The following is a 20783-nucleotide window of genomic DNA, read 5'->3' as shown; positions in this document are numbered from 1 at the left end:
TTCCAAGTAAGACTCGCAGGTTTGGAAAGATTTCCACTACTAATGAACCCAAAAGTTCATCAGCTACCGATGAATCCTACTTAAGTTAATATAACCTAGCTTTAGATGCCAAAGATATAATTGGTTCATTTTCGAAGGTTACTTCCTCTTAAAGTTAGAAGATGGGTTACTAATTTCCATTTGTTGCATCGTAAGAGTTATTGGATTTATAAATTACCAACCAACGTACCAGAACAGATAACTTCCCTCTTTTTCTTAATAACAACTTTGTTATTAAAAGAGGCAGAATATCAAGTTCTTTGAATAGTTTAGAAACTGAAAACTAGTTCTTTCTAAACTTAGTGCGTAAAGACAATTACTAAAAAATCCATGTTTTATTCTTATCAAAAGATAAACATCTCTCACTGTAACAGCTACCACTTTTACAGTAGTGCCCATGTGGACGGTGATTTATCTTTCATTTAGTTGTCGGGTTTCCTGGAACCCTACAATGAATTGCAGACATGACTAATGGCATCTTGTATCTACACTCCAGGTTCTGGTAGATAACACCACTAGACATGTTTCAACTAATGAATTAAATACACCTAAATTGTTCTTAGTTCTAAGAAGACAGACTACCTTAATGTCCAAGTCCTATTTCCAATCATTACAATTGGGACTACTAAGTCTTTTTCTATAGTATGACTACTAGGGATTGACAAACATCCTAAGAATCACAAAAATATTTGGTCAAGATCAACTCCTTAAAATCTCCATGAATTTTGTGTATACAAAATCGAAGAGGAGATTTTATTCATTAATTTTATTATCTCGTCAACTTGACGAATAAAATTAATAGTTGATCTGTCTTTGATCAAATATTTGGTCAAAACTCTTTGAATTTAAAATAACATTGATTCCTCAAACAATATTATTTAAATTCACCAACACATCAAACACCGTGAATTTTGCATGGCACGTTAGTGTGGATGTATACAAATTCATCATTTGTAAGAGGAGGGTTTTACCCATTGACTATCTTGTCAATATAACTTTTTGACAAATAAAATTACCTCAAACACCATGAATCTTGTATGCCACGTTAGTGTGGACGTATACAAATTCAAAGATTTGTAAGAGGGGTTTATTAATTTTATTATATTGCCAATCTAGTTTTATGACAAATCAATAGTTGGTTTCCCTTTGGTCACACAAGTGATAGTAGTGACTCCGTTGGGGAGGATACTATTAAATGTGTCTAAGTGTATACCATTACTTGACACTAAGTCCATTAATAAGATTATGTCCCTTCCGTTAGGGAAGATCACACGCTCTTAATTAACTTCCTATAGTCATCCAAAAATAGAAGTCTGTTCTAGTGATCCACAAACAAGCTCATCCGTTATGGAGGAAGGCACTCAGAGCCAACGCGCAAGCTTGTTTGCATCACTTACAAACCAGTAATGGAGACCATGGGATTTACTTAAAAATCCCTCTCCCACTTAGTTATTTATAAATGAGGAATTTTAACTATGCTAGCCTACTAAATATGTAAACCAACATGCACACACAGCACAATATAAAAGCAATAAATAGAAAATCTAATTTTCAACTATTATGACTTTTATCTCTAGCTGTCCTCCGTGTGTTGTCATCCCAAGCCGCTGCCATATTTGGCCACCGCCACCGGGTCTAGCTGTCGCATCCATCTTGCTCCTAGTTCCGCTGCGCCTCTGGTCCTTAGAAGGTTCCACGCTTTGCAAGATTCGATCCGCGACATAAATAGAATTTTACATTTTTGATCCTATATTCCATAAAAGGAATGTACATGTATCTAGATCAAAAATAAAATCCTAATAAAACTAAATACAGCTCCTGCTGTATTTTATAATACAATCATGCACACACATATAAATGCCCTTGACATGTCCAAGGGTCAAATCACACACATAATAACTAAAAGCCATAATAGTTGGATCCTGCATCCATAAAGTTAGCACATCCTTCTATTATCCTGCCTAAATTATGTATGACATGTGCATAATTAAACTAATACCAAATACACAGAGGCAAAACCCTAGCTCTGATACCAATTGTTGGTTGCTACTCGGAAAACCTAGAGGTTCCACTGTACAAAATTTTGTACAAAGGTCTGAACCTTTTCCTAGCTACCATGTGTTCTTTTAAATTAAATTTTGGTTCGCCTGCGGAACTTAACACGTTTGATCCAAAACTTAATCTATTCGTTCTTTTAGGTTTTGACTTGGGTCTCCTGCGGAACTTAACACGTTCGACCCAAATCGCCTTAAGTTATTTATTCCATTAAATATTAATTTCCATAATTGGTTCCCAGTACTGACGTGGCGAGGCACATGACCTTCTTGGATATGGGAGCAACCACCACCGACTAGATAAAACCTTTTATAGAAAGCTAATATTTAATTTCCTAAAATAACTTTAGGTTAACCGAAAAGAACAATCAAATCACAAGGGAAAAATAAAACAAAAGAACACAACTTCGAAAAACATATTCGAAATACTAGAACGTAAGCCTCTTGTATTTGGTATTATTTCCATAAATAACTAGTATGATGCGGAAAGAAAAATTACTAGTTATACCTTGTAGAAAAACCTCTTGATCTTCTACCGTATTTCTCTTCTAACCTCGGACGTTGTGCAGGAAACGATCTTCCGAGATGAGAAACCACCAACCACCTTCTTCTCCTCCTAGCTAGGTTCGGCCACAAAAGAAGAAGCTTCACCAAGGAAGAAAATCAAAACACTAACTAAGCTCCAAGAGATGCTAGCTTTCTCTCCTTCTTCTTCTTCTTCTCCAAGTAGTATCCGGCCACCACAAGAGATCCAAGGGAGAGAGAGAGGTTCGGCCACCACAAGAGAAAGAGAGGGAGAGGATGGTCGGCCACACCAAGGAACAAAAGAGGGAGAGAAATAATAGAGGTTGTCGCCCATGAAGGCACCCTCACCCCTTCTTTTATATTCCTTGGCCTAAGCAAATTAGGAAATTTAATTACAATAAAATTTCCTCAATTTCCTTGACATGATTTAATTGAGAAAAATAAAATAAAATTTCCCCAATTGAAATCTTATGGCCGGCCACATCAATGAAGAACAAATTGGACAAGTTTCAATCAACAATTAAAACTTCCTAATTTGTTTCCAGAAATTTAAAAAAAATAAAATTTCTCTTCAAAATCTCTTCATGGTTGATAAAAGGAAATTTCTATAATTTTAATTTTACAACATGTGAATAATTTTTAAAGAGAAAATAAAATATCTCACCAATCTACAAATAAGGAAAGAGATCTAATCTCGTTCTTTAATCTTTTGTAGATCTTTTACAAGAGAGATATTTTAATTTTAATTCTCTTTAATAAATTATATCTCCCACATAATAAAAATTAAAATTAAAATCCCTTTTTAATTTAATATGGCCGGCCCCTCTAGCTTGGGTTCAAGCTAGGGCCGACCACCCCAATTTATACCTAGGCCGGCCCTAGCTTGTTTCCAAGCTAGCTTAGCCGGCCCCCTTTAAGTGGGTATAGAAGGTGGGTATAGTACTCTATAAATAAGAGGCTACGATAGGGACCGAGAGGAGGAATTGGTTTTGGTCTCCCGATAAAATTAAGCATCCCGTGTTCGCCCCGAACACACAACTTAATTTTATCAATAATAATTCATTCCACTAGAGAACTATTATTGAACTACCGCACCAATCCCAAATTACATTTTTGGGCTCCTTCTTATTATGAGTGTGTTAGTCTCCCTGTGTTTAAGATATCGAATGTCCACTAATTAAATGAGTTACTGACAACTCATTTAATTAATATCTTAGTCCAAGAATAGTACCACTCAACCTTATTATCATGTCGGACTAAGTCCACCTGCAGGGTTTAACATGACAATCCTTATGAGCTCCTCTTGAGGACATTATCAACCTAGATCTCTAGGACACAGTTTCCTTCTATAATCAACAACACACATTATAAGTGATACCATTTCCCAACTTACCGGGCTTATTGATTCATCGAACTAAATCTCACCCATTGATAAATTAAAGAAATAAATATCAAATATATATGCTTGTTATTATATCAGGATTAAGAGCACACACTTCCATAATAACCGAGGTCTTTGTTTCTTTATATAGTCAGTATAAAAGAAACGACCTCAAATGGTCCTACTCAATACACTTTAAGTGTACTAGTGTAATTATATAGTTAAGATAAACTAATACCTAATTATACTACGACCTTCCAATGGTTTGTTCCTTTCCATCTTGGTCGTGAGCTACTGTTTATAATTTATAAGGAACCAATAACATGATCTTCTGTGTGTGACACCATACACCATGTTATCTACAATATAAATTAATTGAACAACTACATTTATCATAAATGTAGACATTTGACCAATGTGATTCTTATTTCTAGATAAATGTTTATACCAAAAGCTAGGCTTTTAGTATACATCCTAACAGGATCATCCACTCGACTCAGAAGCAGAATTGGTATCCTGTTACTTTCCCCTCAAGAAGAGCGGATGCACCTGTCCGTCCGACTCAATTACTGAGCGACCAATATTGAAGCTGAGTACGAAGCCCTAATAGCCGGCCTACAGGCCACGCGGCACGTGGGAGCCAGCCGAGTGACGCTATTCTCAGACTCTCAGTTGGCCGCTCAGCAACTCTTAGGGTCCTTCGAGATAAACAACGCAAGGCTCAGGCTCTACGCGGAGGCCTTTGAAAAGCTCAGGACCAACTTCATAGAAGTCATCATACAGAAGATCCCCGAGCCGAAAACCAGCCTGCGGACGAGCTAGCCAAGCTCGCCAGTTCGATATCGCCGGTTGTCATCCAGCAACCAATAGAGCAAGTGTCCCTGGTGGCGCACATCGACCGGATGGAAGGTCTCACATTCCCGAGCGATTGGAGGACATCCATAATAGAATTTTTGCGATCGGAGGCCATGTCGTCCAATCGGGAAGAAGCCCAACTATTGAGGAGGAGAGCCAGCTAGTTCACGCTCATCGAGGACCAACTCTACAAGAAGGCATTCTCCCGACCTCTGCTAAAGTGCGTCAGCTCGGAGGATGCAGAATACATTCTCCAAGAGGTACACTAAGGATCTTGCGGAGGTCATCCGAGCGGTCGGTCTTTAGCGAGGAAGATCTTGCTGGCCGGATACTTCTGGCCCACCCTATAGGAAGACGTCGCTCGGACCGTCGCTACCTGCCTTTCCTATCAGAAGTTTCACAACTTCTCCCATATACCAACAGAGAAGATGAAGACATCTGCTGTGTCCTGCCCGTTCGACCAGTGGGGTATGGACATAGTGGGGCCTTTCCCTATGGCGACCGGACAATGGAAGTTTTTATTGGTGGCGGTCGACTATTTCTCCAAGTGGGTCAAAGCCGAACCACTGGCCAAAATAACCGAGCAGATGGTCAAAAAGTTCATCTGGCAGCATATAATCTATCGGTTCGGCATCCCTCATCGGCTCATCTCGGATAACGGCCGACAATTCGTTGGTCAGGAGCTCGGAGAATGGTGCAAATGATACGACATCGAACAACACTTCACTTCCGTGGCGTATCCTTAGAGCAACGGTCAAGCCGAAGTGGCCAATCGGGAGATCCTGCGAATACTTCGGGTTCGACTCGATCACATAGGAGAAAGCTGGGTGGACGAGCTGCCCGGCGTACTATGGGCCATCCGCACAACCCCAAAGGAGGGAACAGAAGTGACACCGTTCTACTTGGTGTACGGAGGTGAGGCGGTCGTCCCAGTCGAGGTCGGAGTGGAGTCCGATCGGATCTAAAGCTACGATGGGGACAATGCCGAGCGAAGGCAGCTGGAGTTGGACCTGGTGGACGAAGCGAGAGCTAAAGCAGCCGTCCAGCTGATGGCATACAGACAAAGAATGAAGCAGAATTACAACAAGCATGTAATTCCCAGAGCATTCCAGGTCGGTGATCTTGTGTGGAAGAAGGTGAAGCCGGTCGACGATGTGAGCAAGATGACAGCTCCCTGGGCGGGGCCCTTCAAAGTCATCGAGAAGCTCCGATCGGGTGCATACTACCTGGAGGATCAGGACGGACGGCGGCTGGATCGACCATGGAGCGCAAACCACCTCCAGCCGTATCGTGCTGGATAAAAGGTGCACCAGTGTAATTCATTTCATGTGTGTTCCGTTCATCTGTATCCTTTGACTGTAGGATTGAAGATAAGAAAAATTGCGAAGAGTCTGAGCATTATATGCCGAACGGAAAACTACCTGAAGATCGTCGAGCGGCGACGTTAAACTCCAGAGTCAGACCGGCGACTATAAAAACTCTGGCTTGAAGACTGTCGAGCGGCGACGTTAAACTCTAGAGTCGAACCGGCGACTATAAAAACCCCGGCTTGAAGACCGTCGATCGGCGACGTTAAACTCTAGAGTCGGACCGGCGACTATAAAAACCCCGGCTTGAAGACCGTCGAGCGGCGACGTTAAACTCTAGAGTCGAACCGGCGACTATAAAACCCCGGCTTGAATACCGTCGAGTGGCGACGTTAAACTCTAGAGTCAGACCGGTGACTATAAACCCCTCGGCTTAAAGACCGTCGAGCGGCGACGTTAAACTCTAGAGTCAGACCGGCGACTATAAACCCCCCAGATGAGGCAGCGTCGCGTTGAAGCACTTCAGCGAGACACTAGCAGAAAGTCCATGTAAAATGGAAAGTCGTTTGATCGATCGGCGCAGTAATGAAAAACACTACAGCGAAAAGCTCATAGAAGTCCCAGGGAGAGTGGGAGGTCGTTTGACCGATCGGCACAGTAAAGAAAAACACCCCAATGACAAACTCATAGAAGTCCTAGGCAGAGTGGGAGGTCGTTTAACCGATCGGCGAAATTAAGAAATTTCCTACGAGAAAAAGGTCGACAGACCGGTCGGCACAGTTACAAGCAACACTCAAAATGAAAGGCTAACGCAGCAAAAGTAGGCATTCATTTAAAAATTACTTTTAAAAGTCCGCCGACCGGGGATAAAGTTATAGATGCCACTCATTAAAAATAAAGTCTAGTCGATCGGTAGAATTACAGAAAATAGTTCATTCAAGGTAGTTGAAAATATGTTTCGGGATGGTAGTGAGAAGCGCCGCATGCTCTGTAGCAGGGATGACCACGGAGTCAGGGAGCTAGCCCTTGGACTTCAGATAGTCCGCAGTGGCGATGATGGCCAACTCGAAGGCGATGACCAGCCGGTCGCAAACCTTCTCCACAAACTCCGCTGAGCGGATGTATTTTTGCCTCAGAGTTGCGACCCAACCTGGCTCCGCTTCTTGGTACTCCTTGAAGGTGGCACGGGAAGCATCTAGAGCCTCCTGCAGGGCCTTCACATCGTCCTTGAGTTTGGTCACCTCCTCCGAGCGGCCTTTCTGCTCTCCTTCTAGCAGCTCGGCCAGCTCTTTCACACGCTGCTCTAATGCTCGAGCTTCCACATTCTTCTTATCCAAATAGGCGATGGCAGTGTTCTTCCGAGTGGTGGCGAGCTCGATCTTGTGGTCATAAGTCTTGACCTGCTTGTTGAACTAGTCCAGCATGTATGCCTGGTCGGCCGTCTTCTTCCGCTCGGCCTCTAACAAGCCCTTAGTTTTTGCGAGCTCCTTCTGCAACTCAACATAAGAGGGACCTCGAGAAGAAGACGGGCTGCTCAGACTCTTCAGTCTTTTCAGCTCCTCCTCCACCATTGCCAAGCGGTTGGCAACAACAATTTCTTCCACCCATCTCTAATATACAAAGGCATGTTAAAAGGCCGACCGGGAAGGCTACGTAAAAGTGCAGAAATGAGGCTTACCCTTGTAGACTGCTGCATATGATTGTCAGCCAGCTTGTCGAGCGGTATCATGGCCACACGGGCCCGGGCGTCCACCCACATCTCAGCGAGGGGCCCCTTGATGGTGATCAGATGTTCGGGAGCTGTTGGCCGATCGGACTCGGCCATAAACGCCTCAGTAGGGAGGTACAAGGTGGCCCTAATAGTGCGGCGCTGGCCCGGAGTCGTCTGAGCGAACGTCAAAGGATCGGAGGCCAAGCTGGACATTGTGGTAGAATGCCCGAGCGGCGAACTCGGCGTGGTACAAGAGGTAGAGGGTTGACCGACACCGCTTCGATGGGGGCCACGGGCGCATCCAGTTGAGAAGGGGTTCAGTCGGAGGAGAGCGCCTCGACCGATAGCGCTTTGCCGCGTTGAGATGCGGTGTTCGTCTGCTCGGACGCTTGCACGGCGGAGGTTGCCGAACGGAGAGACTTCTCAACATACCGCCTTTTCCTGTCGAGCGGAAGCTTGTCCTTCGGTTCGGAGTCTTCCTCCCGAACAGTCAGTTCCTTGCTAGGAGTTGCACCGCCAGTCGCATCCACAGGCAAAGCCTGAGCGGCCGACTCCCCTGCTTGCGCTTTACTCTCATCCTCGTGAGAGCCGACCGGAGCGATGCCCAACTGCTCCATTTCCTTGGCCGCTGTCGCTTTGAGCGCGGCCGCTTTCTTCTTCAAGATTCTGAACAACACGGACTCCATTACGATATTCGCGACAAAGAAAAGAAAAGGAAATCAGTTAGAACTCAAGGCAAATGTATAAGTCAAGTTCTTACCAAAGCTGCTCGGGAGGGGGGTCCGGCTCGGACTCAATCCAAATATGTACATCACTCCTTCAGGTAGGAGCTTGTTGATGTCGAGCTTCAGACCGGCTAGCAGATTCGCTGCTTGAAAATAGTCCGGTCGGGTCTTAAACTTCTTCAGCTCGGGAGAGGTAGGCGGTCCGACCTGCCATGTAGTGCGGAAAGGGAGCCGCCCGGGCATACGAAGAAAGAAGAAGTTTTCTTTCCAGTGTTTGTTGGAAGAGGGCAGTTTATCAAAAAAGACTAAGCCAGTCCGAGCCTAAAACAGATAAGTGCCCAGCTCGGACTGCTTAGGATAGTAGAAATAATAGAAGACTTCCGGGCGGAGGGGAATGTTGTGTATATTAAATAATACCACAACCCCGCACAGAAGGCGAAAAGTGTTGGTAACCAACTGGGCGAGCTGAATGCCAAAGAAGTTACAAATTTCGACGATGAAGGGGTGGAGAGGAAATCGCAGACCAGCTATAAATTGTTCGTGGAAAAAATAGATAGTGCCGCGCGGAGGGTTATGTGGCCGAGCGGAAGGAGAAAGTAGGATCAATTCGAAATCAGAAGGGATGTCGAAAGCGTTAATCAGGCTCTCGGCATCACGCCGATCGAACCGCGACTCCATGGTGGTATACCATGGGCCGAGAGCGGGGTCCTTGGGCTGAGAGGAACTTGCCATCGCTGGAACAGCAGTGGAGAAAGCGGAAATTGGGAGGAAATACAAAGGCTTGAGGGAGATGAATGGAACAGTAACCAAAAGACGAGAACTCGGCAAAGAACGCAAAGAAAACACAGAAAAAAAGAGGGAAAGACAAAGAACCTTACAGAAAAGATGAGAAGCGAAGGAAGAAGGTGTGTAAAATACCGGAAATAGGCGAATATTAATAAGGGATTTTTCCGGAATTTTTGGACATTTTTCGGGAATTTTTCGGAGCTCGTATGGACGAGTTAACGGGAACAAGAACGGGGTCCGGAAAATGCCTGTTTAGGCTACCCGATTTAAGCGAGGAAAAGATTATATTTATATATCCTTTTCCTTTTTATTTTCTTATTTCTTTTTCCTTTGCTTTTATCGCCGTTTCTCTCTCGCCGAAACCGTGCCGCGCCCCTTCTTCCCCACGCGAAATCTCTCTGCCCTAACCGCTGCCGCCCGCGGTGGTTCCTCCTCCTCCTCGCGACAGAAACCCCTCGGCCAGCAGGGGCTCGCCGGAAGGAAGATCAGTTTCGTTGCATCGCGTCGCCGCCACCGGCCGAGTCGACGCCGACCCTTCTTCTTAGCCTAGCGCCGACAGCCGGCCGCCATCGTCTGTGCCTTAGATCGCCGTCGCACAGAGCAGTGCCGGCCACCAGATCTGTTCCGAGACCCCCTCACTCTCGATCACCCCTGCGCCAACACCGTGCCCTAGCTTGTAGCCGGCTCCGACGCCACTGCCAGCCACTGCCTTGTTTCGTGTTTGAGCAGCCGGCGATCGCAGGGATCTTCCTCACCAGTCCCGTGCCCTGGGTTTGATTTTTACAGTCGGCCTTGCTTCATTTTTTCTCGGAGACAAATCGATTAAGGTAAGGTTAGGTTGTTAATTAGGTTGGTGTTTAGATCTATGATTCCCATAGCTTGATATTTGTTCTTGTTCTGATCAAGGATATTATTGCTTGATACCATATTGATCTGTTTCGTGGGAAGAATTTCCAGCAAGGTGCTGTTCTGTGGTTTGTTTTGGGTTCGGCAGCTTTCTAACAGCGGCTACTTTTCTTAGGCAGCAACGTTTCTGCTGGGAATCTAGGTAAGGTGTAGGATAACAGATCCTTGTAGTAGATTCTGTGTTGGTTGGACTATTATGATGGTAGATGTGAGTTAAGTTTATATGATGAATTAGGTTATGTATAGAATTGGATTGGTATTGAATTTAATCCATTGCTTGTTTTGTTATATGGGATCAATTCCATTTCTAAGGAAGGATAAGGTTATTAAATAGGTTTGGAGATTTTTATTTAGTTATATAGCTAAATACATTATCTGTTTGATAACACAGGACTTTGACGCGAGACGGTATCTCGACGTTGGATTGGACATTTCTTATTTGGAGGCGGGTACTTTTGACTCTTGTTGTCTTTGATATGCTTAGTAATGGAATTAACATGTTTCATTAATTATGTTTCTTATCTATATCGGTTAATCACTACCCAAATCTTACATGCTTGATTGATTGATTGGTTTTGCATCTCAGGTATATTTTTACCTGTTTATACATGCTTATAGGGGTAGTGATATGCCATGCTTGACCATGTTCAGGACCTAGGTTTTTATACCTTCTGTGTACCTTGATTTGATATGATTCTTTGACCTAGGGTGCACATTTCTATATATATGGATTAGGTCAGGATGTTTATATGGTTATTGCCATGCATCATTTGCATGATTGCATGCTGTGCGATAGTCCGCTCCATTATTGCTGAGCACATCGCCAGTTACATGGATCTGCACACACCACCACTCATGGGTTAGTGGTCGATTCAGGCTGAGTGTGTCGCAGCAGGGACTCTGTTAGGCACCGTTGGTCCGCTCATGGGTAGTGTGACACAACGAGTTATCCGACAGGGATTCCTCCCCGTCTTTGAGTACCGGGAGTTGAGAGCATTGCGCTCCCCCATCTATGATTTGGGGTAGGAGGATAGGTGTACTCCGACAGCATCCCGTCCACTCGGTCACTCATCAGGAGTAGTGACGACAGAGTGTACGGTTGTCACAGCCCTACCCACTCGGCCTCACTTTTGTATGAGATGATCGACTGGCGTCAGGGGTGACCAGGACGCATCATTGGCATCATATGCATGATGCATTTATTGCTTGTGTTTGTGGTTGCTGCATTTATATGCTGCATATTGTTTGGATGCCTATGTTTGACATGCATACAGGATTCCTATACCACTCGGATTGTTTGACCTTATACTCAGGACCTGGTTAGTACAACATTCTCCTGTTTACATCGGATGCATATTTATATCTTTCTTATAGCAGGAGACTGTACGCATGATTAGTGTTAGGTGTTATTTCTTTACTTTGCATATCAATTGTACTGCTGAGTGTTGGACTCACCCCGCCTCCATTGTTGATATTTTCAGGTTGATCTTGTCAGAGAGTTAGTCCCTGCAGACCTCGAGGATAGGATTTGGTTTCCGTTTTGGTTTCTTTTCTGTTCTAGACTATTTAAAACTTGTTATGTTTTAGATTTATTCCACCTATGGACGTTGTATGGATTTTATGATGTCGATGAAATTGGATTTGGTTTTATTCTACTACATGCCTGCCTGAACGGCAGAAGAGGTAAGAAAAAAATCGGATTTGGGCTTTACGAGTGTAGTTGAGTAGAGTGGATTTCGAGTCAGAGTATTATTACTGCGTGGTTGTGTCAGCCAGAGGCTGAATGTATATATAAACTGCGTGGTGATTGATTTTATTTATTGTTATGATTCCAGCCGCCTGTGGCTGAGTATTTAGTGCTTGTAGAAATTTTTGATTGTCCGACGTACAGGGGAGATGCTGCCGAAATTTTCTCGGACAGGGACTCCTCTGGGGGCGTGACAATTTAGTGGTATCAGAGCCAAGTTTTACGATCTTTTGTTTCGTATTTTGGATTTTCGGGATTTATCTGATACCAATTTATTGGTATCAGAGCAGGTTATGGATACCTGCTTTTGGTTTCTGGAGATTTATCGGATACCGGTTGTTGGTATTCTGGATATTTGGGTTAGCCAGGTTTGCGAGTCAAACTGGGCATTATCGGATTTTCGATATGGTTATATTTCGGATTTCCGTTTCGGATTTATTTGGATTTCCGGCGATATGTACGTTCGGAATTTTGAGGTCAAATTGGGGACTGGACAGCGACATCTCCGGATGGTAAATAGGTATGTTGTTATTTTGTGTTGGTTATATTGGTATTGATATCTCGTAATTTAATTTAATGATATGAGACGCATCTACTCATATTCTGCGAGACGCGTGCCGTGCCGACCACGTGCGAGACCACGGATCTCCGGATATGCGAGATGCCCATCGTTAGTGACCGCACCGTGAGACTCAGAGGGCAGCGGGAGCATCGGGCTCTCAAATCCCGATAGCTCCTGTAGAGATACCTACTTTGGCCACACCGACGGTATCCACGCCTACCCTGTTTACAGTACCGTCAGGAGTACCATTGGTGTACCCGACGTCTGCTCCAGCGCAGCCTACGGTGTATTCAGGACCACCGCCACTTGGACCTACAGTGTACCCGACACCAGTGGCACCTGTACCTCCAGTGCCTACAGTAGCAGCAGCTGTTCCACATCCGGTACCTTTTCCTACCGTACCTCCAGTTGCCACCACGTTTGTTCCCCAGGCAGTACCACCGACGGCTTATGCTCCGGTATATACAGTAGCACCGGGAGTTCCTCCTCCGGTTTATTCCGCGGTACCACTCCAGTGTTTCCGCCAGTTCCTGCAGCCGTCCCGACACAGCTCACTGATATTGTCGCTGCACGAGCTAGGATTCCAGCACTGGCTGAGTCGATGAAGACTCGTTTCACTCTTTTCTACGGGGATCTCGATCCGAGTATGGCTCTGTCATGGATAGAGACTATGGAGCAGACTTTCTTCTATATGGCTTGCTCCGAGTGGGAGAAAGCAGAGCTGGCTGCTTACCATTTACGGGATGAAGCTAATGCCTGGTGGGTTACTCAGCGTTCTATTATTGGTGAGCGCAACGTCACATGGACCAGGTTCAGAGAGGCTTTTGAGAGCCGTTTCTTTCCACTGTCCTATCAGATGGCTCGCCGACAGGATTTTATGAGTCTGAGGCAAAATAAGTGACCGAGTATAATACTGAATTCCTCCGGTTGGCTCAGTTTTGTCCAGAGTTAGTTGCGGAGGACAGAACTCGCATGATGTAGTTTATATAGGGATTGGATGGTTATCTGCATGTACAGCTTGCCGGATTAGGGATTACATCTTACTCTGATGCATTGAATCGAGCTTTGATGATAGACTTAGCTCGGCAGACAGCATATCTGGACAGGAAAAGAAAGCATACCTGCCGACATCGAGGCAGTCCAGCAGACTCAGCGACGATGTGCCTCGGAGTAGTCGCATGAGCAGTCGGTCGAGAGTTCTTCGGGCATCTCGTAGGCCTCGTAAATCGTATGGTCTTCTTCAGACGCCCGGCTTTTCTCAAGCCAGAACCGCCTTCCGGTGATACTCATTGTTTCAGATGTGGATCCAGAGATCACCTCACCCCACTTGCTCTGGGACAGTCGGTTTGCTTTTATTGCAAACTGCCGGGCCACCAGAGCCGAGATTGTCACCAAGGCTCGGCCTGCCTTGAGGTCAGGTCGGAGGGACAGTCTAGTCGATCGAGGGCATATCGAGGAGGCGGCCCAATCTTCACAACACACGGCGAGTAGCTCCCTCCGCGAAAGATTTGGCATGCTTGGACAGGAGTACTCCGGGTTTCTGTAGCACCCCAGAGTTTTGCTCAGGACCTTATTATCCGACTCGAAGCGATGTCGGACTCGGTCTCACCCCGTGCAGTGTCGATCACCATCTTCTCGCCTTATCGGCATAGCCCAGCCGATGGCGAGCTTACGCCCACCCAGCAGCGCATACCACCTCCTCCGCCGAGACCGGTCGTGTTCATGCGATTACCAGGGAGGATGCACAGCGGGCCGACGGATCCGTTTTCCGCGGTACGATTTCCATTTATGCATTTTCCGCTGATATTTTGATTGATACTGGTAGTTCGCACTCTTTTATATCCCGTACCTTTATGCGGGAGATTGGTAGATTACCTACTGTTAGGTTGCGGCGATTGACTGTCTCCCTACCGTCTGGTGATACTTTAGACGTCACCCAGGAGATCAGAGGTTGCCCGTTAGACTTTGGCAACATGATACTTACGGTAGATCTTCTAGTATTGGAGATGGTCGAGTTTGATATCATTCTTGGCATGGATTGGCTATCAGTATATCATGCTACCGTTGATTGCCAGACGAGGGTGGTCACCTTCCGGCCTCCGAACCAACCCTCGTGGAGTTTCACTGGCATTAGAGACGACGGCATCTCGATTATTTCGGCGATTCAGGCGCAGAAGTTGCTGTCTCAAGTATCGAGGACAGTAGTAGTTCGCAGCTCTCCGACGTTCCTGTTGTCCGGGAGTACCCGATGTATTTCCGGAGGAGTTGCAGGTTTGCCTCCTAGAAGGCCAGTGGAGTTCGCTATTGAGCCGATTCCAGGAACCGCGCCGACATCGAAAGCTCCGTATCGTATGGCACCAAAAGAGTTGAACGAGCTGAAGGTTCAACTCCAGGAGTTTTTGGATAGGGGATTTATACGCCCTAGTGTTTCACCATGGGGTTCTCCAGTTCTATTTGTCAAGAAGAAAGACGGTACCATGAGGTTATGTATTGACTACAGGTAGCTGAATTCAGTGACCGTCAGAAATAAATATCCATTACCACGGATTGAGGATTTGTTTGATCAGCACAGAGGTACTTCAGTGTATTCTAAGATTGATCTGCGATCCGGATATCATCAATTGAGGGTCAGAGACTCAGATATCCAGAAGACGGCTTTCCGTACGAGATACGGTCATTATGAGTTTTTGGTAATGCCATTTGGGCTTACCAATGCTCCAGCGGTGTTTATGGACTTGATGAACCGCATCTTTCTGGAGTATCTGGATCAGTTTGTTATCGTATTCATTGATGACATATTGGTCTACTCTCGTTCAGAGGAGGAGCATGCACAGCATCTTCGCACAGTATTGGATATTCTTCGACGACATCAGCTGTACGCGAAGTTCAACAAGTGTGCATTCTGGCTATCCTCAGTCGGTTTTCTTGGACACGTGGTTTCTAGCAGAGGTATTTCAGTTGATCCTCAGAAGATCAAGGCTGTCACCGGTTGGGAGCACCAAGTCGATTCAGAGATCCGATTTTACGGGTTTGGCGGATATTACCGATGTTTTGTCGAGGGATTCTCGTGTATTGCGCCGCTGACACGCCTTACCGGGAAAGGCGTGAAGTTCATATGGTCCGAGGATTGCGAGACTTCCAGGAGCTGAGGCGGAGATTAGTGTCGGCTCCGGTTTTGGTTTACCTTCCGGAGAGGATGGATTTGTACTTTACACCGACGCGTCTCTTTTGGGCGCTGTTTCGATGCAACACGGTAGAGTAGTCTCTTATGCTTCTCGTCGGTTGAAGGAGCATGAGAAGAACTATCCAGTTCATGACTTGGAGTTAGCCGCCATCATCTTTGCTCAAGCTTTGGCGTCATCATTTATATGGTATCACATTTGAGATTCTCACCGATCATAAGAGTCTCAAATACATTTTCACTCGGAAGGAGCTTAATCTCCGACGGAGGAGATGGATGGAGTTCTGAAGGACTACGATTGTACCATTAGCTATCACCGGGAAAGCTAATGTGGTTGCGAATGACTCAGGAAGTCCAGAGGACTTTGGCTTCACACCGGACTTGATCCACGGACTTGATTCGAGTTTCTGGAGTTAGATCTTGAGGAGCGAGGACCCACAGAGCAGGTATTCTCGTTACCATGGTTGCTCGATCGTCGATCGAGGATCCAGAGGCCTGAGCTAGTGATCGGCATTTGCGGTTTATTAGCGATCGGATAGCTTAGGCGTGAGCCGAATTTACACGAGACGAGGAGGGTATCATATACTTCCGAGGCGATTATGCGTACCTCGGTCTCATCCGGTCTTACAGGAGTTATTACAGGAGGCACATTCTCGATTTGCGATCCATCCAGCGGGACCCGCATGTATCGAGACTTGAGGCGTTCCTACTGGTGGAAGACATCGCGGATTTCGTAGCTAGATGTCTTGTTTGTCAGCAGGTGAAGACTGAACACCAGAGACCTGGATTCCTATTCCCGAGTGGAAGTGGGATCACATTACCATGGACTTTGTGGTAGGGTTGCGAGGACACGGCGAGGCCATGACGCGATTTGGGTAATCGTTGATCGATTAACCAAATCAGCGCACTCTGAATCGATCCCTGGATCGATTAGCAAGCCTGGAGAGATTATCGGACTACATGGCGTTCCATTGAGTATCATTTGGATAGAGATCCACGGTTTCGTCTCGTTTCAGCGAGTCTGCGGCAGCCTTGAGCACACAGGCTTTCAAGATCGGACCTTCCATCCACAGACAGATGGACAGTCAGAGCGGACCATTCAGACTTTAGAGGACCTGCCGAGATCATGTGTTATGGATTTCGGAGGCGATTGGGAGGACCATCCGCCATTGGTAGAGTTTGACTACAACAACAGCTTCCATGCGGCTATCCAGATGGCACCGTTTGAGGCGTTGTATGGTAGACCGTGTTGGACACCCGCCCTCGGGGATGAGGTTGGAGAGGCTCAGTTGTTGGGACCTCATAGAGTTCAGCAGGATGCAGAGTTGGTCCGTACTATCAGACGGAGGATGTCAGAGGCGCAGGATCGCCAGAAGAGTTATGCTGATCGGAGACGCAGACCACTAGAGTTCTCTGTTGGCGACCATGTATTTCTGCGAGTTTCACCCACGAAAGGGGTGAAGAGATTTGGCCTCAGAGGTAAGCTAGCTCCGCGGTACATTGGTCCCTTCGAGATCTTGGAGAGGATCGGAGCAGTAGCTTACCGACTGGCACTACCACCGTCCCTGTCAGGCGTGCACGATGTATTTCACGTATCGATGCTGAGGAGATACGTGCCTGACCCGACGCATGTACTGGCTGATATTCCAGTTCCAGTTCAGCCTGATATTACATATGAGGAGGTTCCGGTACGGATACTCGACCGGAAAGAGCGTCAGTTGCGGAACAAGACTATCCGGCTGGTTAAAGTCGGATGGCAGCATCATTCGGACGAGGAGGCTACTTGGGAGCTCGAGGATACTATCCGAGCTCGATATCCCCATCTTTTCACTTGAGGTATGTGATTTATTTACCGTTCAGCATTTATACTCTATTATCTGTTACTAGTACTTGCTGATGGAAGATATTGAAATTTGGTGACCAAATTTTTATTAGTGGGGGAGAATGTAAAATACCGGAAATAGGCGAATATTAATAAGGGATTTTTCCGGAATTTTTGGACATTTTTCGGGAATTTTTCGGAGCTCGTATGGACGAGTTAACGGGAACAAGAACGGGGTCCGGAAAATGCCTGTTTAGGCTACCCGATTTAAGCGAGGAAAAGATTATATTTATATATCCTTTTCCTTTTTATTTTCTTATTTCTTTTTCCTTTGCTTTTATCGCCGTTTCTCTCTCGCCGAAACCGTGCCGCGCCCCTTCTTCCCCACGCGAAATCTCTCTGCCCTAACCGCTGCCGCCCGCGGTGGTTCCTCCTCCTCCTCGCGACAGAAACCCCTCGGCCAGCAGGGGCTCGCCGGAAGGAAGATCAGTTTCGTTGCATCGCGTCGCCGCCACCGGCCGAGTCGACGCCGACCCTTCTTCTTAGCCTAGCGTCGACAGCCGGCCGCCATCGTCTGTGCCTTAGATCGCCGGGAGCCGAGAGCCGCCGTCGCACAGAGCAGTGCCGGCCACCAGATCTGTTCCGAGACCCCCTCACTCTCGATCACCCCTGCGCCAACACCGTGCCCTAGCTTGTAGCCGGCTCTGTTTCGTGTTTGAGCAGCCGGCGATCGCAGGGATCTTCCTCACCAGTCCCGTGCCCTGGGTTTGATTTTTTTTCAGCCGGCCTTGCTTCATTTTTCTTGGAGACAAATCGATTAAGGTAAGGTTAGGTTGTTAATTAGGTTGGTGTTTAGATCTATGATTCCCATAGCTTGATATTTGTTCTTGTTCTGATCAAGGATATTATTGCTTGATACCATATTGATCTGTTCCGTGGGAAGAATTTCAGCAAGGTGTTGTTCTGTGGTTTGTTTTGGGTTCGGCAGTTTTCTAACAGCGGCTACTTTTCTTAGGCAAGAACGTTTCTGCTGGGAATCTAGGTAAGGTGTAGGATAACAGATCCTTGTAGTAGATTCTGTGTTGGTTGGACTATTATGATGGTAGATGTGAGTTAAGTTTATATGATGAATTAGGTTATGTATAGAATTGGATTGGTATTGAATTTAATCCATTGCTTGTTTTGTTATATGGGATCAATTCCATTTCTAAGGAAGGATAAGGTTATTAAATAGGTTTGGAGATTTTTATTTAGTTATATAGCTAAATACATTATCTGTTTGATAACACAGGACTTTGACGCGAGACGGTATCTCGACGTTGGATTGGACATTTCTTATTTGGAGGCGGGTACTTTTGACTCTTGTTGTCTTTGATATGCTTAGTAATGGAATTAACATGTTTCATTAATTATGTTTCTTATCTATATCGGTTAATCACTACCCAAATCTTACATGCTTGATTGATTGATTGGTTTTGCATCTCAGGTATATTTTTACCTGTTTATACATGCTTATAGGGGTAGTGATATGCCATGCTTGACCATGTTCAGGACCTAGGTTTTTATACCTTCTGTGTACCTTGATTTGATATGATTCTTTGACCTAGGGTGCACATTTCTATATATATGGATTAGGTCAGGATGTTTATATGGTTATTGCCATGCATCATTTGCATGATTGCATGCTGTGCGATAGTCCGCTCCATTATTGCTGAGCACATCGCCAGTTACATGGATCTGCACACACCACCACTCATGGGTTAGTGGTCGATTCAGCCAGAGTGTGCAGGGACTCTGTTAGGCACCGTTGGTCCGCTCATGGGTAGTGTGACACAACGTGTTATCCGGCAGGGATTCCTCCCCGTCTTTGAGTACCGGGAGTTGAGAGCATTGCGCTCCCCCATCTATGATTTGGGGTAGGAGGATAGGTGTACTCCGACAGCATCCCGTCCACTCGGTCACTCATCAGGAGTAGTGACGACAGAGTGTACGGTTGTCACAGCCCTACCCACTCGGCCTCACTTTTGTATGAGATGATCGACTGGCGTCAGGGGTGACCAGGACGCATCATTGGCATCATATGCATGATGCATTTATTGCTTGTGTTTGTGGTTGCTGCATTTATATGCTGCATATTGTTTGGATGCCTATGTTTGACATGCATACAGGATTCCTATACCACTCGGACTGTTTGACCTTATACTCAGGACCTGGTTAGTACAACATTCTCCTGTTTACATCAGATGCATATTTATATCTTTCTTATAGCAGGAGACTGTACGCATGATTAGTGTTAGGTGTTATTTCTTTACTTTGCATATCAATTGTACCTGCTGAGTGTTGGACTCACCCCGCCTCCATTGTTGATATTTTCAGGTTGATGCTGTCAGGAGAGAGTTCCAGTTGCTGGTCCCTGCAGACCTCGAGGATAGGATTTGGTTTCCGTTTTGGTTTCTTTTCTGTTCTAGACTATTTAAAACTTGTTATGTTTTAGATTTATTCCACCTATGGACGTTGTATGGATTTTATGATGTCGATGAAATTGGATTTGGTTTTATTCTACTACATGCCTGCCTGAACGGCAGAAGAGGTAAGAAAAAAATCGGATTTGGGCTTTACGAGTGTAGTTGAGTAGGGTGGATTTCGAGTCAGAGTATTATTACTGCGTGGTTGTGTCAGCCAGAGGCTGAATGTATATATAAACTGCGTGGTGATTGATTTTATTTATTGTTATGATTCCAGCCGCCTGTGGCTGAGTATTTAGTGCTTGTAGAAATTTTTGATTGTCCGACGTACAGGGGAGATGCTGCCGAAATTTTCTCGGACAGGGACTCCTCTGGGGGCGTGACAAGGTGAGGGATCGTCGCCGGAATGCTGAGGAACAGGGTCGCCGGGGCACTGAGTAGGAAGAGGCTTCTGAACGCGAGGGCGAAGGTGCGGCGAAGGAGAAGGGCGAAGGCTTTATAAGGTTATGCCCGATCGTCCTGAGCGGTCGGATCCAGGTCACAGGGACCTAGGCCCCCATCGCGCCGTCCATTTCAAACCAACAGACGTCGCATCAGGCGTAAGGCGGCGGTCGTACGATGAGGTCAGCCGCATCACGTGGCACTCGGTTAGAGGAAGGTATTTAATGAGCCCCATCATGAGGCAGAACCCGCGTGCTCAACCATAATGGCGGAGAT

This window comes from Zingiber officinale, chromosome 6A (genome assembly GCF_018446385.1).
Source record: "Zingiber officinale cultivar Zhangliang chromosome 6A, Zo_v1.1, whole genome shotgun sequence".
Classification (NCBI taxonomy): domain Eukaryota; kingdom Viridiplantae; phylum Streptophyta; class Magnoliopsida; order Zingiberales; family Zingiberaceae; genus Zingiber; species Zingiber officinale.
The sequence above is the reverse complement of the archived record's forward strand: the minus strand, read 5'-3'. Positions refer to the sequence as shown.